Source organism: Pan paniscus, chromosome 5 (genome assembly GCF_029289425.2).
Source record: "Pan paniscus chromosome 5, NHGRI_mPanPan1-v2.0_pri, whole genome shotgun sequence".
Lineage (NCBI taxonomy): Eukaryota > Metazoa > Chordata > Mammalia > Primates > Hominidae > Pan > Pan paniscus.
In genome coordinates this window covers 30,496,870-30,515,521 of record NC_073254.2, presented here as the reverse complement: position 1 = coordinate 30,515,521, position 18,652 = coordinate 30,496,870, and the positions used below count along the sequence as shown (strand labels likewise).

The following is an 18,652-nucleotide window of genomic DNA, read 5'->3' as shown; positions in this document are numbered from 1 at the left end:
GTGTGTGTGTGTATATATCTGCTTCTTTTACAATTTTGAAACAATTTAAAATGTTTAGAAAAATTACCAGTATAGTACAAAGACCTTTCATCCTGAGCTATTTTTGAGTAAGTTGCTGATAAGAGGAGTTTCAGATGAGCCACCGGGAGCTGTCTCAGTTCCTGGTGGCAGGGGGACTCAGGGGCTGGTGTTTGTTTGACTCCTGTTTCTCAAAACACTTAAGGAAGAACATTTTAAGTATTATCCATATGGTAATTTTCTAACACATTTCCAAAGAAAGAGTAGCTTATACATAAACCCTAACATAACGTGTTATCTCAGGAGACTCTGAGTTACCCTTGGGAAAAAAGGATGATTACATTCTATTTCTATAACATTCTATTTTATACTTGTCTAACACCTATCAACATGACATTAGCAACAATAAATTGCCCAGGACACTTATTTAAATGTGACCTGAATTATTAAAATCTCCATTGCCAAATATCAGATTTTTAACTTAGTTTTTAAAGATAATGGTTCTTTCTAGATTTACACAAATTTTTACACCATTTTCCCAGCTTCTGTTTTTTCATTTTATTTTATCCCCCTCGTTGTCCTAGAAACAGTACCAGAATTATTCATTTTCAGAAAACATTTTTGTATTGCTTACATGGCAAGTTCCTCCCATTATTTTGGAAAATAAATGAATTGTATGTTCTTTGAAAATAAAATAAAGCACAGGGAGAAAAACATTACAGGAAAATTATAAAATTCTAAGTTCAAAAAGAAAACTAGAGATTCAAGACAGCCAGCTAAATTCTGTGCCAACCCTGGGTTTCTGACATTCTCCTCTGATGGTGTGATTTGCAGAGCTGGTTTACTTTTGGTGCCCAACACTTAGACAGCTATGGTGGTCAAAAAAGTCCACCCTTGGGTAGATGTTCAAATGTCGCCTAGGAGGCCCACCGTGTACCTAGAGACAGGTGGTGGTTGGATAGGCTGGGAGGACTTCGGAGAGGTGAAGTGCTGTCTTTCTTAAATACACAGATAAATGTTGAAAGAGACATCCTTCAGTGTAGAAAAGAGGAGGAAAAGATAGTTCTGAGCTTCTGCTGTGTTCTGCAACTCCCACTCTCAAAAAAGAAGCAGCCCAACCCTATCTTCATGCATCCAAGGAAGGGGAGAGAGTTAAATTATCAGTTGGATAACCATCTCTCGACACCATTAAACCTCAAATGTCTCCAGGGTTGAAGTCAATTACCAGGTCTTAGTTTTTCTCAATCTTTTCTTCAGGTTTCAGTGCAATTTCAAGGACTTCCTTTTGCTGCAAAAGTACCACTTGTCTCATCTGCAAACAGTCCTTGACTTCATACAGCTCATATTTCAGAAGGTCATGTTTTGGTTTTCAATACATCCAAGCCCTACTTTTTTAAAAAATGCAAAATCGAATGCCAATTTGGCTGCTTTAGGATCACCAAAACAAGTCTGCACTTGTGAACTGTTCCAGCCATTCACGCGTTATCTGTAGATATTGACTTGTCGTGAAAACAAGAATACCTGAGTGGTCTTCCCGGCTTTGCCCATAACTAGCTGTGTGGCTTTAGGGAAGTCACTTGACTCTGTGGCCTATGTCACCAGAAAACCTCTAACGTCCTTTCTACCCAATGGACGTTAACAATGCCTTTAACAAAGGCATGACCATAAATTGGTTTTTAAAAAATCAAAGAGGTCATTTATGTACCATGACCATAATTTATCTATGACAAGACATTTTTATAATGTCTGAAACAACAGCGACAGTAGCTGCTATTTTACCATGTTGAAAACAGTTACTCAGTTGTTTTGCTTTTGAATGAAAAGATCCTTCCTTTCCCCACCCTAAACCCCCTCAGTGAGATCCTATGTTTCTTTAGGACAGGAAGTTTTTTTTTTTTTTTTTTTCAACTCAGAGTGCTCTGTATCCGGGGGGAAAATCCAGTGGCAACATCAGCAAGAGCTCCTGGGGCTCTCTGCAAGAAATTTTTCAGGATATCAGATTTCTGAGATTGAAGAGTATGAAATGCATCTTGGAAACAAGGTAATAAATGATGCATTTGGACAGGAATCTCTAGAGAAAAAAATAAGGGAAAATTGCTGGCTTGATTTTGCAGTAAAATTACCAGGCAGCCTGAAGAATAAAAGGGCATACATTCCCAGAAAAAATATCATGATTACAATAAAGTTGACCAAGTTATATGTGGGTGAATAGGGGCCAGCGTTCTGAGTCATCCAGGCAAGAAAGCCAGAAAGGCAGAAGGAGCTGGAATGAGAAATGTTAGGGTAGAGAAGGATGAAGGGTAAGGGTCATCAACGGCAATAAACCACCTGCCCCATGCTCCTTCATAAGTCCAGGCACTGCACTCTGGGCCCACTGAAGAGATCCCCATTGTGATGGTGAATTGTATGTGTCAATTTGACTGGGCCACGGGATGCCTAGACATTTTGCCAAACATTATTCTGGGTGTTTCTGTGATGAGATTAACATTTGGATCAGTAGCCTGAGTACAGCAGATTCATGTGAATGGGCCTCATGCAATCGGCTGAAGACCTGAATGGAACAGAAAGATTGAGACAGCAGGAACTCATCCTGTCTGACTGCCTGTGAGCTGGGATATTGGATTTTTTCTTGCCTTTGGACTCAAACTGAAACATTGGCTCTTCCCGGATCTCAAGCCTGCTGGCTTTCAGGCTGAGCTCACACTGTCAGCTCTTCTGATTCTCAGGCCTTTAGACCCAGACTGGAATTGCACCATCCGGTCTTCTGGGTCTGCGGCTTGCCAACTGCAGACTTTGGGACTTCTCAATCTCCATAATCATGTGAGATGTGAGCTGATTTCTTATAACAAATATCTTTTTATATGTGTATGTGATGATGTAAAATATATATATATATTTGATCTTTTTCCCAGTTTCCTGACGTACAGCTCCTAAAATCCTTTGAATCTCTGGAGTCATAAGAGTATTTTGTGTGTGCTAATGAGATAACTAGTCAGCTGGGGACCTCTTGATAGCATCAGGATGGGGGCTGGTTGCCACGGGAACCAGCCAAGTGTTAGAGGATTGGAACTTTCAGTCCCTCGCTCCACCTCTGGGGAGGGGAGAGGGGCTGAAGGTTGAGTTGATCACCAATGGCCAATGATATAATCAATCATGCTATATAACAAAGTTTCTATAAAAACCCAGAAGTACTGAGTTCAGGGGGCTTCCAGGTTGGTAAACAAGAACTCATCCGCATACCAGGAGGATGGCTCCCAACTACTACATGGGGACAGAAGCTCGTGCACTCAAGACCCTTCCAGACCATGTTCTCTGTATCTCTTCATCCTGCTGCTCCCTTGTATCCTTTAAAATCGCCTTTGTAATACACGGGGAACTATTAGAGTGTTTCCCTGAGTTCTGTGAACCACCCTAGCAAATTAATTTCACCTGAGGAAAGGGTCATGGGCACTCCAATGTATAGCCTGTTGGTCAGAAGTTCTGGAAGTCCGGGACTCGCAAATGGAGTCTGAAGGGCAGAGCAGTCTTGTGGGACTGAGCTCTCACCCTGTGGGATCTCCTTGCAGGTAGATAGGGAGTATCAGCATTGAATTGAATTGAATTAGAGCAAACCCAGCTGATGTCTGCTGCAGGATTGCTCACTTGTTGGGTGTGGCGGCGGGGGCGGGGGGAACCCACACACATTTGGTTACAGGAGCATTCTGTGTTGTGAGAGTATAATGGGAAAAACGGTTGGTTTTTTCAACTCTTTCTCTATGTATCTATACCTGCATGATCTATCTATAGTTCTCTATATAGACTTATATACAGATATCTCTTATTGGTTCTGTTTCCCTGGAGAACCCTGACTAATACACTCGTGTTCAAGTATCTTCAGATACAAGAACAGCTATCCATTCCTTAATGCAGAAAAAACATTTACTGTCGTGCTGCAAAGAAAGTAACCTACTGTGTGGCCCATGTCATGCAGACACACACATTTTGTTCACGTTCAAAAGCTCATCTTGACCAGGCACGGTGGCTCACACCTGTAATCCCAGCACTTTGGGAGGCCAAGGGGGGCAGATCACTTGAGGTCCGGAGTTCGAGACCAGCCTGGCCAATATGGTGAAACCCTGTCTCTACCAAAAATACGAAAATTAGCCAGGCGTGGCAGCAGGCACCTGTAGTCCCAGCTACTCACGAGGCTGAGGCAGGAGAATTGCTCGAACCCAGGAAGTGGAGGTTGCAGTGAGCCAAGATGGCACAGTTGCACTCCAGCCTGGGTGTTGCAGTGAGACTCCATCTCAAAAAAAACAAAACAAAAACAAAAGCTCATCTGGGCACCTAACTAGAAAGGGAGAAGTAGGACTCAGTGAATCCACGGACATGGTCATTAGTCGTGGAGAGCAGGTGTGCTTTGGTGGGAGGGGTGTGGGGTGGAGGTGGAGGGATAGGAACGCAGGACTGATGCAGGGACTACTTGCTCCTTTTTTCTGCCAGGCATGGCTAGCTCCCCTACATGCATAATCCTGACAACAATTCTGTGAGGCTGGTGCTGAATTTTTATTTCTTTAAGGCAACTTAGAAAATCATTTAATTACACTAGAAAATCATATAATCCACTGATTTTTTTAAAAAGGTGAGTCAGAAAAATAAGACAAGGAGAAATGAAGACTATAGGAAAATAAGATAGATCTAGGGATGGTTTGTCCACAAAATGCCATTGTAAAATCCTGTGCCCAAGCCAGAAACAGAGCACAGACTGGCCTAGTCATGTTCTAGCATCCAGTACAAACAGGAGAGCGAGATCAAGTTTGTGATGCATTGTATTCAGAGGACAATGGCAAGAGAAACAAAACTCTCCCAGGATCTATACGAGAGAGGCATTTCTCCCAGTGTCCTTGGAAAGAGAGCCCAGTAGGATGTCGTGAGCAAGAGCATCCCCACAGAAGTTCCGACGTGCAGCTTCATAGGGCTGCTTCACCTCATGTCCTTGGCAAATACAATACTGCCAAGTGCAAGTCAGCAAAAACAATTATACGGGAAGCAAAAAACCATGTGCCTGACTACACAGCTTTCTAAGGGCCTCTCTTCATCCCAAGAGTAGATTTTAGAGTATCTGGAGCAGAGGTGCTCTTAATGGGGCATTTTGGGCATTTGCACTGGAGTTTTGGGGTTGTTGTAAAGTGAAGGTCCTCCTGGGAGTTAGAGAGCAGAGCCCAGGGACAGTCAACACCCTGCAGTGGGCAGACAGTGCACAGAATAGAGAACTGCCCCACGTCCAAGGAAGGATTGTCCCGTATCCCTCATGGCTTTTTCAGTACAATATGGATGTTTGTGTAGACGAAAAACCTTTTGTAACATGTTATTATACACTGCTGGCAGGGAGGCAAAATGGTGCAACTTCTATGGAGGAGAATTTGGCAAACTCTAAAACTCTAAATGTTTGCCCAGTGATCCCACTTCTAGAATCCACTCTTAAGTTACCCCTCCACAAATACAAAATAGTATGTATACAGGGTTATTAATGGCAGCATTTGTTGTAATTTTAAAAAGATTAGAAGCAATACAAACATCCATAAATGTGTCACTGGTTGAATAAACTAAGGTGCGTCTACACAATACAATATAATGTAGCCATTAAGAAAAGAATTAGATAGATTGATATGAACAGACTTCAGGATGTACATAACATCCACAGGTATGGTCTTTTTTAAAGTATTTTTTTTAATGTTAAGGGTGAAAGTAAAAAAGTGAATATACGTTATTAGGAACCAAAATTGTCAACTTAAGAAAATAGATATAAAGGATAAATCTCTGCAATGTTTTATTTGAATTGGAAGTAGCTTATGAACTCAATTACAAAAAAGTACACACACAGCCTTAGCTCTGTCCATGGAATTAGAGATCCTTGGATGAATGATTGATTCCAATTATAAGAAAGGAAAGGCAAATTTGTTTTCAAAAACTAATGGCAGATGTGTAAAAAAAATCAATGTCATGGGAGAAAAAGATGAAGGGATTATTCTAGATTAAAAGAAACTAGTAAAACATAACAAATATAATGGGTGAATGCTGATTGGATCCTGATTTTTAAAAATCAGCCTTGAAAATAATGCTTGGGTCAACTGGAGAAATTTGTTTATGGACTAGATATCAGGCGGTATTATGAAATTGTTAATTTTCTTAGATGTTATAATGGTATCATAAATATGTAGGACAATGTCATTTTTAGAAGCTACATAGTGAAATAAATTGTGATATGTTTCATCACTTTCAAATGATTCTGGGAAAAAAATGGTTGAATTTGTGTTCAACCTTTTTGGATATATACCAGTATTTATTGTGCTATTCTTTCAACTCTTCTATATGTCTGAAATTTTTCATAATAAAAATATAAAAAGTTTTCCAATTTTTTGAACATAGATCCTTACTCTATTTTGCACACAAGCCCCCAAAATTTTGGCATAGTTTTTTTGTTTGTTTCTTTTTTGAGACACAGTCTCGCACGTCACCCAGGCTGGAGTACAGTGGCACCATCTCTACTCACTGCAACCTCCACCTACTGGGTTCAAAGCGATTCTCCTGCTTCAGCCTCCTGAATAGCTGGGATTACAAACGGCCTGTCACCATGCCCAGCTAATTTTTTGTATTTTTAGTAGAGACGGGGTTTCACTATGTTGGCCAGGCTTGTCTTGAACTCCTGACCTCGTGATCTGCCCGCCTCGGCCTCCCAAAGTGCTGGGGCATAGTTTTTAATTAGTGAATTTCCCAGTAATGCACCTACTATATGAATTAAGGGAAGCTTTTATTAAGTTTTATTTGGAATATAGCCAATAGTATTCACCATTCCACATACACACCTCTACTCACCTGTGCTCCTAGCTGCCACACATTCATGCTGAGAGGTGAAGTGTCTTATGACTTCCTTTTGTCTTCTAGAATGGTTGTGTTGAGCCTTTAATACTTACTGAAATGCACAAGAGTGCATCATAAATTAATCTCCTTTTATGTCTTCTTTATATTCCAGTTAGAGTATTTTTTGGTGTTTTTAAAAATGTGTGTGTAGATAAGTTATGTTTCTCACGAATTTTATTTTAGAATAGTAAAAGAAGTCGTTAAAGAATGTAGTCATCAAAAGGTGGTCAGATAGGGTGGAGAATTATTTCCCTGAGTTATGGTTGCAGAACACATCCTTCAGGCCAAAGGACACAGGCCAGATATTGAGTGGGAGCCCCATATAGGGGACATCCATCAGGGAGCTGCCCAACAGTCTACAGAGAAATCTGACCCCAATAATAGATCTGGCTTCCACATAAGCTAACATCCCCACTCCCTTACATTTGTCATAAAAAATAGATAAGGTAACAAGAGACATATATTTAAGACTCAAACATTTCCATTTGAGGTTTTATTTTTGGTCTTTGTGAGAAGAAATTGTACAAGGTGCTTTTCCTTTTTTTAAATAGCATTTCAAGAATTGTATGCTATCTCTGATGATAATTACAGGAATTACCTTTTTCTGAACCAAAATTGAAATGTGGCTTCACAATGAATCATCTATGACCTAAGAAGGTATTGATAAAGAAAGCTTTATAATTGTACAGAAATGAAGCATATCTAGTTAGACAGTTAAAGAGTATTTTTTATTGAAAAGAAGAAAATTTCACCACCAGTGATTCCAGGAAATACAGGACACGTGTTTGCTGTAAAACACTGAACTAAAAATACAGAAGAGGGAACATGTGTTCATTCATTCATTCATTCATTCATTCATTATGTATGATATGTGCCAGGCCCAGTACTAGGTGTTAAGGGTAAAGAGGCAATATGTGCCCTCAAGGAGCTTTTAGTTTAATGGAAAAAGAGCGTTAGTTAACATTCTGCCGAACGGTGCATATGCCAGGGAGGGGTCGGTATGGGAGAAGAGACAGACATGCTTGAGAATCAGCAATGGACAAAGCCATTACAGAAAAAGCTGCCTTTGTGGAGAGAGATAAGCAAAACCCAGCATGAAGTAAGGTCATTATAGTAATAAGAGGAAAGTGAAAGGTATCCTCTTAGCTCGCAATACGATGCCAGAGCTAGAGAATTCCTCATGAAAAGGCAGAAAGAAAATGCTGCATAGGTGAATTCTACTTAACAGAAGGTATCTGCACTGTAGAATAACAGTATAAAGTCCAGGCTCTTTGCCTTTGGGACCACGGGATTCTGAAAAGTGCAGAAGACACTGGTTTTCTGTTTTTACTTATTTGTTTATTCTTGGTCAGGATCTGAACTTTCTTCCCATGGTGGGGACCTCTCTTTGTATGAGGTTTGGCTGTCCAATCTCCCACCATGAAAGCCAAACAGGGAAGACCGGTCTTCCCACTGGCAGCCAGAAGGGTATGGACACCTGACCTAGATCCATCTGTCAGGTGTTCCAACGCCAACTCTGATTCTCAGCTGAGTATGAAAGCACAAGGGCAGTTTAAATCCATTTTCAGTGACAATGTCCAGCAGTGACAATAGCTGCTACACCTGTGACAGTGTCCTAGCCAGACTGCTTCTATGGCATGACCTCAAAGCTACTCAGCTTCCCGCGGCTCCTACCTGCCTTCTGACCTTGTTCTTTAGCTTTCCAGCAATTTGAGCACATCTCAGTAGTCTTGCTAAGGGTGTATGGAGATGAGTAATTTTCTAGACAGGAGGAGAATAGGTGAAAGTAAGCCAAGTAATTAATGAACAGAAAGTCCTTCTCAGCCTTCAAGATAGACAAGATCGATGGGCAATTGCAGGAAAAAAGACATGAAGAAGACGGTGAGGAGTAGAATCAATGCAAGGCAATTTAAGAGACAAAATAGGAATGAAGAACCAATGAAAGGCCCACAGAGAATATTGACAGAATATCGGAGAGGGAAAATTACACTAACACAATGAGGCCAATGTGCATGAAGAAAGCTAGAAAGGGGGAAACGGCAGAAGAAAACTTTCCTAGAAAAACATGAAAAGAGATCAACTGATGCAGAAAACGGGACAGAAAGCTCAATCTTGGATACATCTAGATTAGACCACCAAAAAGGGGTGGCAGAATTTTTCTCAGATGTGTTCACAGAGAAGGAAAAGGGAGAAGTAAATACTAAAAGACTGTCTCAGACTTTTTATAGGTTTGTATTTTTAAAAACTATTTTTACTATAAATGTAATGTCAGGATACAGAAAAAATGAGGGGATATTACCCATCATCCTGTTAAGCCTAACATAACCCTATCAGCATGTTGGCATGTGAGGATTTTTTGCATTGTGTAGGATTAGTTTAAACATGGTAGTAATTTGTTATCCTGATTTTTCATTTACTATTATTGTATTAACAGGTTTTTCTGCTGGTTGAAAGTCTTAATTAATATAAATATTAATGCCTGCATAAGTCTATAAAGGAGTTAACCTTGATTTCCTTGGTTTTTTTTTTTTTTTTTTTGGATGGAGTCTCAGTCTGTTGCCTAGGCTGGAGTGCAGTGGCATGATCTTGGCTCACTGCAACCTCCACCTCCCAGGCTCAAGAAATTCTCCTGCCTCAACCTTCCAAGTATCTGGGATTACAGACATGTGCCGCTACACCCAGCTAATTTTTGTATTTTTAGTAGAGATGAGCTTTCACCATATTGGCTAGGCTGGTCTCAAACTCCTGACCTCAGGCGATCCACCCACCTTGGCCTCCCAAAGTGCTGGGTTTATAGGCATGAGCCACAGCACCTGGTCGATTTCCTTGGTTTTAGATGGTGTGTGTGTACCCCTTATTGTGTGCCTACTATGTAATTAGGGCTCTGTATTCATTTTCTTTAACCCTCAAACAATCCCACAACTCGAATATAATAATTGCTGTTGCAAATTCAGACAAGTGTAGTGGTTGGCTACAAGTAGGTGGTAAAAGTAAGAGCTGTGCTCAAGCTTGCTGAATTCCAAGTCACTGCCTTTTCCACTATGCCATGGCACACCCCATTAGTTGTCGCCAAATTTTTGTTGCCTTGAATAATACTAGAATATCTTTGTGTTGACAGTTTTTCTCTACTTTGGATTGATTTCTTAGAAGTAAAATTACTAGGTCACATGAATATTGTTGTGCCTCCATATGTATTGTCAAGTGGATTTCCAAAAGGTTGAATGTCATTTGTGGTGTTCTCAACAATGAGTAAGGTTACATCAATACACCCCCACCAACACTGAGCACTTTTTTTTCCTAATTTAGTATTAAATTTTTCTTAATTTTCTTTTCTTTTTTTTTTCTTTCTTAAGACATGGTCTCAATATGTCACCCAGGCTGGAGCTCAATGGTGCGATCACGGCTTACTACAGCCTCCCTGGTGGTTAGGTGGTCCTCATGCCTCTGCCTCCCAAGTAGCTGGGACTACAGTGTGTTCTCCCAGGCCCAGTCAATTTTTGTATTTTTTGTAGAGATGGGGTTTCGCCATGTTTCCCAGGCTGATTTTGAACTCCTGAGCTCAAGAAATCCACCTGCCTCGGCCTCCTAAACTGCTAGGAGTGAGCCACCAAACTTGGCCAAAATTGTCTTAGTTTTCTGACAGACATTTTTGATGTAACTGAGTAAGGAAAAAGGACAAGTTCCATAATGTGATGATGCTTTACTTTTTAGTTTAAAATGATTTTAGGATGATAGTATATCAAAATGCCTAATCAGTCACCATTCCCATTTCTTCCTTGCCATCAGAACCTTGAAGTTCTTCAAGAATCCACATTCCTCTATAAGACCTCTGGAAAGGCTAGGCCCCTCTCATCCCCATACAGGTAGATTTTAATTAGTTTAAACCAGTCATGGAAATTATATTCCCTTGCTAGTGATGGACTTAGGAAATGACATATGACCCTCTGCTGGCCAGTTAGCAGGGGGTGATTCCTGGGAATGACTTCTTTGCTTTTATGCAAGGATGAGAGAGTCACTATTTTCTGCCTCTGGACATTGGCTGATGTGAGGATGGGATGCCTGGAACTGCTGTAGCCATTTTGAAACCTGGAGGGAGCTAAGTGACAACTGAGATTGGCAGAGCAGAAAGGTGGAAAGAACATAGGTCCTAGATGTCATGGAGCCACTTAGCTGACCATCACCAGCATGCCTCTTCTTCCAGACCTCCTGATTTCTTTGATAACAAACCTCTTATTATTTAAGCTTAATGAGTCTCAATTTTTGATTCGTTATTTGTCCCTTGCAGCAGATTGTATCCTACTTGATACAAGGAGTCATGAGTTGGAGACCTTCAATTTATTGGACTATAGTATCTCAAGTGTCAGTGTTGATCCTATTATGAAGACGGTTGTGGACACTGACAGAGTGCATAAGAAAGCCAACAGGGCAATAAAATGAGAGACAGTATGTGGTGAGTTTATCCCTTTGGGAAATTGTCACTTGTAAAGACAGCATGGAAGTCACCCACCTGGCGAACCTAAGACCTTGAAAAGACCAGGCCTGATTTCCTGCTTTAAATCATGTGGATCTCTGACGTCCACCCAAAGTATCAGATCTGTAGTCCCTGGGAGAGGAATACACAAATGTGATCATCAGTTGCATGGTGAATGAGAAGAAAGCAGGAAATTGTGTTCACATACAGTCAGATGGTTCGGAGGTTCAGGTGTCCACACTGGAGTTTACTGTCAGCTTAGAAAAGGCATTTCCTTTCTTGGGGCTTTAGTTTCCTCAATTGTGAATTCAGGAGGCTCCACCAAGTGATCCTTGGGATTCATTTTAGCTTCAAAGTCAAACAGTTGGTTCTACCAATTTGGAAAGGGATAAAGTAGATGATCATGCAGCATTGACCTGCATGCATTACCCTTATTCTTGCTATAGTTATCAATAATACTAAAAAAAGGTGAGGTATGGTAGCAATGACTAGGAGCTCTGAATCATACAAACCTGAGTCTGAATACCACTTACTAGAGATGTGATGTTGGGTAACCTCTCTAAAGCTTGATTTCCTCTCCTGTCATATGAATATAATATAATAACGACCCCCTTTAAGGGGCTGTCATGAGGATTAAATGAACTAATACATGTAAAAAGCTTAACCCACAGCAGGCACTCAATACATTCCTGGCTATTGTTGTTAATAGTAGCAACAATAACCAGCATTTATATGTCACATTACAGTTCATGAAGCCAGGATTAGTACTGGGATTTTCTAGCTTTCAGTTTTATGTTCTCTCTAACACAGCACATAGTCTTCCAAGAAAAAGTTAAGTAATAGACTCTTAAAAGAGAGAGAAAATGAGAACAAAATATACACAAAGAGAGCTGTGTTGTAGCAAACATGCATGATACTAATAATACTATAATAGATAAACTATAATTACACCATACCTTATGCCATAAAGCTGCCTATATTTGCCACTCTGCTATCTTATTTGATTCCAACCCTGTAGAACAAGTAAGGAGGTAACCGCTTTCTTTTTTTTTTTTTTTTTTTTTTTGAGACGGAGTCTCGCTCTGTTGCCCAGGCTGGAATGCAGTGGCACAATCTCAGCTCATGGCAACCTCCACCTCCCGGGTTCAAACAATACTCCTGCCTCAGCCTTCCAAGTAGCTGGGATTACAGGCACGCATCACCACGCCTGGCTAATTTTTGTGTTTTTAGTAGAGACGGGGTTTCACATGTTGGTCAGGCTGGTCTCAAACTCCTGACCTCGTGATCTGCCCGTCTCGGCTTCCCAAAGTGCTGGGATTACAGGCATGAGCCACAGTGCCCGGCTACAACTTTCCATTCTTCAGTGAGATTGGCTCTGCCGAAACCAGCATAGCAATATTTTCTTTTTCCTTTTTTTTTTTTTTTTAAGATGCAGTCTTGCCTGTCGCCCAGGCTGGAGTGCAGTGGTGCGATCTCAGCTCACTGCAAGCTCCGCCTCCCGGGTTCACGCCATTCTCCTGCCTCAGCCTCCCAAGTAGCTGGGACTACAGGCGCCTACCACCACGCCCGGCTAATTTTTTGTATTTTAAGTAGAGACGGGGTTTCACCATGTTAGCCAGGATAGTCTCGATCTCCTGACCTCGTGATCCGCCCGCTTCGGCCTCCCAAAGTGCTAGGATTACAGGCGTGAGCCACCGCGCCCGCCCAATATTTTCTTCCTCTCTGTGAAATGGTGATAATAAGCCTTGAGGGAACAAGGGCACATTCTGCAGTTGGGACGGCCCTGGGGCAGAGTCAGCTCACTTACACCAAGAAGAGGAGCAAAGCAGAAAATCTGTACTGAAAACACAGTGCTCTCATGAATTCAAAGTCAGCTTTCAAATGTGCACCATTCTCAGGGGAGGAAAAAAATGCAAAAGAAAAATCTAAAAATAGAAAAGAACATCATTAAAAGTTCAGCAGTATATTCAGTGTTAAAGGATAACAAAACAAGAAAGGAGGGAAAAAACAGAAGGTGAAGACTATAGAGCTAGGAGCAGAACAGCTGTAGTCTCTAAGGACTCTCCAGAACAGACTACTGCTTAAAGAATTTCCAATTTCTTTAGAAAAAAAATGTTCTGTCTGGTGAATAGACAATCACAGTCAAATTGTCTCAATTGAGTTTGGGTTTTTGTTTGCTTATTTGTATAGAACAATGACCAAATATATCATATTAATATATTCGGGCTACAATTCAGATGAAGACAATGGTGAGAAAGGTAGTGAAAGGTGCCTTTCACTTCACTTGCAGTTGTTATGAGAAGGTCATATTAACCTTTAAGAAGGATAAGAATGAGAAGCCTTAAGAGACAAAGACATGAAAAAGGAACGCTGTGAGAGCCAAAGCTTGGTAGATTCTCCCCTTTCTCTCTCTCAAAACTCTTAAATGCACTATATATAAAAGGGCATACACAAAGGAGTTTTATGGACTAGGGTATAGTGTAAAGATGGTATATATGATTATAGTCTTATGCATGCTTGCCACAACGCAGCTCTCGTTTTGTATATTTTCTTCTTTCTCTTTTAGGATGCTGATACAAAACATTATCTTGGAAGACTGTGCTGTGTTAGAAAGATTGAAGATTAAGATTGAAATTAGGGTTGCTAAGAGAAACAAAGTTGAAGTTCTCAAATCAGAAACCCTTACAACTCAAAGGAATCTGAAAACCAAGACAACAAATTATGCTCTCAAAAGTCATAAATATAAAAGAAAAAAATCACTAGACATCCCTACTTGGAATTAAATGGGGATATCTAATGACCAGAAATCTCAAAAATCTCCCTTGAGTAACATCTGAAAGTTCCAGAGTCCCAGAGGGATACAAATCATGTCCAAAGAAGAAGGGCTGAGGGATTCAGAGTTATATGGCATTAATAACCGCAAGTAAGCACCTTGAGAGTATGTGTACAAAATAAACAAGATAAGCGATGTTTAACTGGTAGGAAATTTGAATATCTAGTATTAGAGAAAAAAGACATCACCTTTACCAAGAAGAGAAAATGAAGTATAGTTTAGGTGAACAGAAGAACCAATTCTCTTAAAATAAAATCGACATACATTTTCAACTTAAAAAATCTTTTCATGCTAAGTTTGATGTAAGTGATCACTGGATGACTGGCCAGAGGGTAAATACATTAAGACTGAAAAAAAGAAAAATAAGCAAAAGTTAATAGAAAGTCCTGGACTTCTAAAGGGGCCATGTTCCAAATTTGTTCAGAAGTCAGTTGTTCTACACCACAAACTTGATTGAGCATAGGGAGTGTTGTAATGGTAGTTAGGTTCTACTTACACACAGCACCAAGAGTCTGTCCGCACAATACACTGGCTGAGATCTAAAAAGATCAAAATCAGAAATGCGGATGGGATGGAGATTCAGGCCAGAATGAAAGCAAATACTTGTGCTGATCCAGGATACAAGAGTAGGAGTGTTGTCAGAATTAGTGACTAAGTTTAAGGGTCCCAACATGAAATAAGAGCTGCCAAGCAGAGGCAATGTGAGGCTATGAATGACGAGTTCAGAGGATTTTCTGAATTCTGGAAAAATAAGGTCTTAATCCCAAGGATCATGAATATTCCTCTGAGAAATGCTACTGTCAGATTTCAAGATACTGTTGAGCTTCTAACAAAGTACTCCTAACCACTACTGGAGAATGTGTTTAAATGAGAAAAATGCATCCCAAGCTCCAGCTGGCAGTACCAAATCAGAAGCTGCAAACTATCACAACTGGCACATGGGATGGAACATGGAAGGACTTTGGAAATATTTGGGTCAAATTTCCTCATATTAAACAAGACAAAACAGGTGGGGATGCGTAGAGGTATGTGATCAACCCCAGGTCACACAGCTAGGGACTGGAATGCAGAGCTAGAAGAGAGGCTGGTGAAGCCAGTTGGTTGGGAGGAGGCCCTCTCCAGCCCCCCACAGGTAGAATCACTGGCCTGTGTCCTGCACCTTGACAGATAGTTATCATAGCACTTACCAACTAGAGCCAAGCAAACCTCTCCCCAACCTTCCTCAACCCCCTTCAACATAAAGACCATATTTAATTTTTCCCTTTAACTCCAGTTCTTAACATAGAAGGCTTAATATTAAGCCTCATAGTTGGGATCTGTTAAATCAAGTTTAGCCTAAAGCTGCCTCCTTGCATATTTTAAGTGTGGCCTAAAGGTTTTTCTGTACATCATAAACTATAGCAAGTGGAGGTATAAACAGACCATAGCCTACGCTTGTGCCAATCTCCAAGTTTTGGCCAATCAAATGTAGCCAGCTGTTTGAACCATGTTCAAACAAGGCAAATGCCAACCTGTAACCAATCCTGCCGTTTCTGTACCTCACTTCTGTTTTCTGTACGTCACTTTCCTTTTCCTGTCCATAAATCTTTTTCTACCACGTGGCTGCACTGGAGTCTCTGAGCCTTCTCTGGCCCGAAAGGCTGCTCAATTAGTGAGTCGTTCATTGCTCAATGAAACTTCTTTAAATTTAATTCAGCTGAAGTTTTTCTTTTATCAGATCTGTTAAGTGTTTATGAAATGAACTAATGAACACCAAAAATGTAGATGGGCAGATATATACACATGGAAGGAAGGACTCCAGGGTGTCCAGGAGTCTAGCTCACAGAAGGTCTGAGCTGTGGTGGTCAGACCACTTATGGTCCCCGAGTACATGCTCACAAAATACAGTTCACCTGGGAAAGGCTAACCAGGTTGGTGAAGGTTGTGGAAGCTTATAGATATACAGAGGAGTTATGGAGGGAACTAGAGGTATTCAGCCTAAAAAAGAGAAGTCTCAGGGAGTGGCTTTCAAAGTGCATTGAAAATTTCACAGGGATGCCCAAGGGGCTGCCAAGATACAGGGAGCAGAGAGGGAGTGGGTGGGACAACAGGTCCCTAACCCAGGTAGAGAGGGAGCAGCTCTGCTTTTCTCTGCTTTACATTTGGACTGTAGCATAAGATTCACATCAAAGAGTGGTGAGCAGTGGGGAGAGAGGGCTTCCCTTGCTTATAAAGTTTGAAAAATCACTGCCCAGAATACTGCGATAAGAGCCTTAAATAATTGGAAGGCTGCTGTTTGAAAGATTTAGACTTGCTGTTCATGGCCCTAGTGGTCAGAACTAATAACCCAAGGCAGGTCTCAGGTCACACAAGGAGAAGAACAACCAGGGATCAGCCCTGATTGTAAGGACCTGCCTGATTCCCGCCTGCCCTCTGTAGTCCAGGTGGCACAGCTGGGGCCACTCAGGCCTATGGGCCTGGTTAGTATGTCTCCAAGTTCTGCCCAACTTCAGATTCTGAGAAGGGACTGAGAAGCCCCAAAGTCAGGGGTGCAGAATCCTGACTCCATTCTGACCGGAGGTGAGGTTGTCCCATTCATTCCTCAGAAACCAAGCCCCCAAACTGCATCCCATTGTCAGCATTGTCCCCACGCTTCCAGGCTTTACAAACTTCTCCATATTGCAACCAGTTCTCAGAAGACAGAGGTCTCATTTTGGCACTTTAATCCTCACTGTCAAGTCCCTTTCGCCATAGCCCACCAGCTGTCTTGGTCTTCTCCATAATGGGTGTGACATGAAGCCCCCAGGATGGCACTCCCGTACCTTCTGACACCCTGCAGCCTCTAGTGCCAGGTCTCCTTGGCCTCCCTTTCCCTGCCCCAGGCCTGGACCCCTGCCCAGGAACTGCTGCCTAGCTCTTCTCTTCTGATACTTCACACGCTTGCCAAGACTTCCTCTGGGTGCCTATGACTGGATGTCTAATGAGTGGTCAGCCTCACTGAGAGACTGACTATTATTGTATGTCTTTCTCCTCTTCTCAGAATGTCAGCTCCCAGGGGAGAGCTGTTTTGTTCACAGGTATAGCCCAAGTGCCTAAAACAGTGCCTGGTACAGAGTAGGTACTTAAGAAAGGTTGTTGGTTTTGTTCAGTTCCTTGGTGCCAGTCCTTCCTGATTTGGCCTTTTATGCCATGGACCAAACTCTACAGCTAACATTACCTCATTACATATCTCCTTTACACATCCCCAGCTTGGCGGGGTGTGGTGGCCCACGCCTGTCATCCCAGCACTTTGGGCAGTTGAAGGGGGTGGATCACCTGAGGTCAGGAGTTCAAGACCAGCCTGGCCAACATGGTGAAACGCTGTCTCTACTAAAAATATGAAAATTAGCTGGGCATGGGTGTGTGCCTGTAATCCCAGCTACTCAGGAGGCTGAGGCAGGAGAATTGCTTGAACCTGGGAGGCGGAGGTTGCAGTGAGCTGAGATGGTGCCATTGCACTCCAGCCTGGGTGACAGAGTAAGACTCTGTCTCAGAAAAAAAAATTAATAATAATAATAATTAAAATAATAAGTAATAAATCCCTAGCTCTCTGGGGACAGAAAATGGATATCCATTCTTGCTTGGAGTATCAGCAAAGTAGCAGGGGTGGAGGAAAGGGACTACACTTGAGACTTTCCGAGCCTCTTTACTATTTATCAGGGACAGATTCCATGTGGAGATGTTTTAATTCAGAAAGAAAAGCAACTCCCTAGGTCCATTATTCATGCCCTAGATTGACTTCAATAGCCATCAACCTCCCATCCGCCACACCCTAGTAATGAGATGGCTCTTGGGCAGCCACATTTCTCAACCCATCACTCAGTCCTGGCCTCTGCTGACTGGACTCAGAGAGGAATGTGATCTAAGGACAGCCCACTGAGAGTCTGGCCAGCAATCCGTGCTGTGACTTAGCATGGTAGATTGAGCGCGGCCAGTCACGTTCATCCTCAAGAACAGAACTAAGACAGAAAGAACAGAGTAGATAACAGTGACCTGAGGCTGAAGGAAAGTTCTGGGGTAGAGTAGAGACCATGAGGTACCATTTTCAGGGAAAAATTATGAGGGAGCAGGAACTGAAAAGAAACAGAGACCAGGAATAAATTATCGAACACAGAGAAGACGGAAAAAATGAGCCAACTGGAAGAGAGAAACAGACACATCAAGAGGAGCTTGGCGGGGCCAAGAGCTGCCAGATCTGCAGTGGTTGAAAGAGCTTCCCCGTGTCCTGCTCTTCCTAGCAGGTGGGTTTCTAAGCACATGTCGCCTTCAGGTAAACACCTCATTGTTTGAGGTTCATTGTTAATTCTTGCCACCAAAGCAGCCTAATTAAACAGATTCTAATTAGGGGGAAGCATTAGTTTCCTGTTGTGGAAGTTATAAATTCTCATAAACTTTATGACTTAAAACAACAC

At 41.7% G+C, this 18,652-nt stretch overlaps 1 long non-coding RNA gene across 1 annotated transcript in view; it reads right to left on the bottom strand.

Annotated features, from left to right (window-relative positions):
* Positions 1-18,652, bottom strand: part of LOC117980530 (uncharacterized) — a 75,286-nt gene that overhangs the window by 34,389 nt on the left and 22,245 nt on the right. The gene's annotated exons all lie outside the window — the stretch shown is intronic.